Consider the following 5,689-nt stretch of genomic DNA (forward strand, 5'->3'; position numbering starts at 1 on the left):
TGATGTTATCTATCTATATGGATATGTATAGTTATATGCTTGTACTGTCATGACACTTGTGAATTCAATTAAAGTTATGTTTCTCTTTATTCTGTTGTTATCCATATTAAGTTATATACATGTATTATTGATTGTGGTAACATGTTATATCTCTTTTAGATACATGAAAGTTATAAGATTGATTAAAGTTATGTTGAGTTGTTTTGATTATGTGATACATGGAAGGAATCTTGTCGTTTATGACTTTTGCCCGCCAGGATTTGATCATTTCAATTCATATAAGGATGATGACTTGATAATTCTAATGAATGGTGCGAACTTAAAGTCTAGTTTTAGATCTTCAAGTCATCACATGAACCAAGTGGGAGAATGTTAAATTATATTGTAATATAATAATCAATTATATCCTAATGTCATATCTTATTTAACATCATTATCTGGAAAAAAAATCAATTATTTTAAAAAAAATGAAATCAAAATTTTCAAATAATTAAGATAATTTAGAATGGTAATAAAAAAGTATACATGTAAATTGACAATAGTAATAAAAATATATCTGACAAGTTGTATCAAGAATAAACGTTTAATTTGGTCTATCATATAAAGTATATATGATGATATAACTTCATCTTGTTGATCATATACAACCTGATAACTTTCATTGGAGAATAAATGCAATGTCATTTACCTCTACACTTTGTCTGTTAAATAGATATGATATTCACGATGTTACCGTGTTAATATGCATATAGATCCAAGCCAAAAGTTTGTTTTTACCTTTACAACAAACTAGAAATAGGATTTAATTTAAAATATATCACAAAACAAGTGATAAATGTTTAAAATACGTAAATTTTCATATGACTTTAACATAAGTGTATGAATTGTTCATATTTTAGAAATAAACAATTCTCTTTAGTTTAAAAAGACAAAATAAGGTACGGAAAATTAAAATTTCTAAAATGTAATGATATTTTGGTGAATTTTAGAGAGAAACATAAATGATGTAGTTGAGTTACAACTATTAACGATGAACACTTAAAACAACAAAAAAAAAATATGAATTTTGACCTTACAACTAAGCGATGTAGAATAATGTTGAGCCACAAAATAAAACCCCTTGCATAAGAAAACATAAAACACCAAGTAAAGGGGTTAAGTTACCAATGACATCCTCAAAAGAAGGAAAACTCAAATGTTGGTCATCAAAATAGAGGGCTGAGCTGAAAGAAAATTCATCATGGGAGAAAACCTATGTTGTTATCACCAAAAAATGAAGTTGAGCATTGCCCAAAATTATCTATAAATACAAGGTCTTGCCTCTGATTTTTTTCATCTCATTTTAGCTAATGTAGGCACTCTCTTTGTATTGAAGTAGAATATCTTAGTTAGAGGCATAAGGGAGGTACAACAAACTCCTAGAGTTTAACATTTCCTATGTTGATGTTGGGTGTAGTTGATTCTAATTCTTTGTAGTGCTTCCTCTTTCCTGTTTATGTGTATGCTTTTATTCAACTATTTATGGTTTGATTTATGCTTTTTGTTTGGGTGAATTAACTAGTCATATTATTTTACTGATTTGGATTGAGTTGAAAAAGTCATTTTAAATTGTGGTTTAATCAAAACATCTCATTCTTATTAGAGGTTAGTACATGCTGTAAAGCTTTGACTATGTATAAAAGCATGCACTTAAGATAATGATTCATTCAACTATAAGTGGAGTAGAGAAATCCACTGAGTGGAAAGTTCTTAAGTTTTAAAATATAGGAATGTGTCTAAAATTATCTTAAAGTACTTCTTAGACATTGAATAAATTACATACTAAATATAAAAGATAAACAATAATATAGTAGAAAAATAATAAATGAAATTCAACCTCAATATATATTTATTATAATATTTTTCAAATCTTTATAAAGCCATGTTTTTATAATCATCACAAATTTACAAACAGTTTTCCGTTGAAATTAATTCATAATTAAATATTAGATAATCTTAATAAATCCTTATGAATATTACACTAATTTAATACTAGTACATACTCGATACATTTGTTGATTTTTTTTTTATAAAATGAAATAAAATATGAATTGAAATATTGGTTAAAATTAATTTAAAATGAAATGTGTGTGATTAGTTAAAAAAATGGTTTTAATCCATGAAATTAATTTAAAATAAAATGTCAGAAAATAATTTTAATAAAATGAAATAAAATCTAAATTGAAGTAACTGTAAAAGATTTAAACAACAATATGTAAAAATTTTGTTGATAGATCATATTACACATACAAATAGTTAAATTACAATAATTTAAATGAAATAAAATAAAAAGAACAATCATATCTATCATTTGAGAGAATCATCAAACTTTTGTTCCAAAGTGTTAATTCTTTCATTCATCCTCTCAAACTAACTAATCCTTCCTACCACTCCAAATTTGTGAAAACATTTAAGCATCATGGTGGACTGAGGGTTATGGTCTATTGTTGTCAATACAATTGTTAGGTATTGATCTTAAGGATCTTGTTCTTAAGGTTTTTGTTCACCATCTTTATTCATCCTATCATGTTGTAAGACATGGTTAACATTAACGACATATAATTTGTTTAAGTTTTCTTTTTTTTGTGTGTGACAAAAATAGTGTGCTTGCCCTACTAGTCTACTTAGACTTTTCATTGATAGACAAGTCTCCCTAATAATGAGTCATGACGAGGATAATAATAATATTATATGGTAGAAATTCTTAATCCTATTTAATTATATATTGCATGATGTAATTAATTAATTAATCAATATATTATTTTTCATAACGTATTACATAAGAATGTCTTTCTCCAATAATTATATAAATTTAGTTACTACTGAATTAAAAATATATGCATGTAAAAGTTTCTTATTAATATTCAAACGACTTACATTCTTAACATATTAATTATGCATTTTTGGTCTAATAATGAAACTTAATGTCATATCACATCATATATAAACTTTTTGCAATGTTTGTAAATTACAATTTTTAATCTTGTTTGAGATTAGTTATAACAAATTAATTAACATGTTTCATTTTAATATGTAATTAATATCATTACAAAGATTACCAAGTGTTTCGGGTATAGGGTGGAAGTCTCTTACTCAAAGCAATACAAGTCGTCTTGATGACGGAAGAGCTTCTTAGTGGTCCTCTATCCTTCAAGTTGTATTCGCTCTCCCTCCTTCTCGTCAAAGTCGTGCAGGCGGGTACCTCTCAAAGGCACTCCGACGTTCAAGTTAGTAATATAACCAATCGGTTAGCAAAGCAAGTTAGGCATATAATGTGCATCGTGATCCTAAAGTCATACCTGAGACCTTTATTTATACTAGTTGGTGATAGATCTTTACCTTTCGTTGGCCTAATGACGATCCAATCACACCTTAATCTGCATTAGAGGCTTAATGAATCATTACCGCTGGACACGGCCTGAGAGGACGGCCAAGGGAGGACGACCACGGGAGGACGACCAGTGGAGGACAGCAACGGGAGGACGACCACGGGAGGACGGCCTCGGGAGGACGACCATGGGAGGATGGCCACAGGAGGACGGCCACTGGAGGACGTCAGCGGGAGGACGACCTCGGGAGGATAGCCACTAGAGGACAACAACGGGAGGACGACCACGAGAGGACGGCCAGGGGAGGACGACCTCGGGAGGACGGCCCCGTGAGGATCGTACGATACACAAGCCCCCCAAGCTCGAGCATGATGTTATTCTGCGAAGGGGTTCTATACATGACCTTTTTTATAAGGACAGGTTCTCCGGTTGGCCTTTTGTCTCTATGTCCTCTTTGTTCGTTGATCATGATGGAAAAACGGGTCTTGCCTTTATCGGCTGAGCTAGATAAGCTACTGATCCTTCGATGAAGCTGGCCGGGATTCCTTTGGTGAACATCCACGGTCGCCGACCTTCGGTGAGGCTAGCCGGGATTCCTTTGAGGCCAAGGTATGACTCAGCAGTTGAGGCCGGATGGCCGGATGATTTATGCCAAATTTGGCTAAATACCTGTGAGGCCGGATGGCCGAGCAGTTGAGGTCGGATGGTTGATGCCAAATTTGGCTAAGCACCTGCGAGGCTGGATGGCCTGATGCTTGATGCCAAATTTGACTAAGTACTTGTGAGGCTGGATGACTGAGCAGTTGAGGTCGGATGGCTGGATGCTTGATGTAAGATCCTTGAAAATATTTGTATGTTAAAATGTAAGATCCATGAAAAAAAAAAATCTTTATAATTGTAAATTTTAACATTTTATTAGTAATAATAATTTTAATGGATAGAAAAATGTAAATTTTTGGATATAAAGTTATAGTAATTTTGGAGGGAGAGCTTCAAATTTTTGATAACTTATTTAGGATTTTTTTAGAAATGTGAATAGTGAATAGTGAATAGTAAATAGTAAATAGTGAATAGTGAATAGTGAATAGTTAAAAAAAAATATTAAAATAAATTATGGAAGAGAACACTCCACGTAGAATTAATCATTCAGAGATAAGAATGGTGAATAAAAAATAATTTTTGAATAGTAAAAATGAATAGTAAAAGTGAATAGTAAAAATGAATAGTAAAAATGAATAGTAAAATTTTTGGCTATAAATAGCCAAGGGGGGGAGGCTGAAGATTTACACCAAAATTCTAGAGAAATTGTGAGAGAAGAGAGTTAGAGGAAATTCTAGTTAAAGAGGGGAAATTCTGGAAGTTTCCGGAGAACGGTTTGAGAAGAGGAAACTAAGTCTGGAATAGAGGTAAGGGAAGCTAACTTTGAGTATTTCTTTTTGTATTATCTTGAGTCTTGAATATGCTATATTTTTCTTTTGTCTGATTTTAAATCTTAAATATGGAGTATTTTGTTTCTGTATGATTTTGAATTTTAAATGAGAATATGTTTTTTTTGTGTGTTAATATCCAAGTGTGATAATTGTAAAATGTGATATTGATTATGTTATGTCAATTGTATGTTATTAGTGGTTTATATTTTTATTTTGGAAGGATTAGAAATTGTCTAACCGGCTCTGCCAGATTCAATTTCTTGTTTCCCCAAACATTTTATTGTTTTCCTTATTTATTTTTATTGTATTTTGGAAGGATTAGAAATTGTCTAACCGGCTCTGCCAGATTCAATTTCTTGATTCCCCAAACTTTTTTTTATTTCCTTCCGTATTTATTTTATTACATTTTTGGAAGGATTAGAAGTTGTCTAACCGGCTCTGCCAGATTCAACTTCTTGTTTTCCCCAAACTATTTATTTCTTTACTTATTTATTTTATTGCATTTTTGGAAGGATTAGAAGTTGTCTAACCGGCTCTGCCAGATTCAACTTCTTATTTCCCCAGACATGTATTGTTCTTGTTATTTAATTATATTGTATTGATGGATGGATTAGAAGTTGTCTAACCGGCTCTGCCAGATTCAACTTCTTGTTTCCCCATGAATTTTTATATTAAGATTATTTTTATGATTGTCAAATATTGTATTCTTCTATGACCATTTATAGTAATGTTTTATTATTGTTAATTGTTTATAATTATCTTGTATGAATTCTATTATGGATGTTTATTGTGATGATTTTATTGAATGAGTTTGTTGGCTGAAATTAATCTTGTTGGAAGGTTTGGAATAAGGGTTCTATAATAGCTTGTATATGGGTATTAAATATATAT

This window comes from Vigna umbellata, chromosome 2 (genome assembly GCF_029865625.1).
Source record: "Vigna umbellata cultivar VRB3 chromosome 2, Vumbellata_1.0, whole genome shotgun sequence".
Lineage (NCBI taxonomy): Eukaryota > Viridiplantae > Streptophyta > Magnoliopsida > Fabales > Fabaceae > Vigna > Vigna umbellata.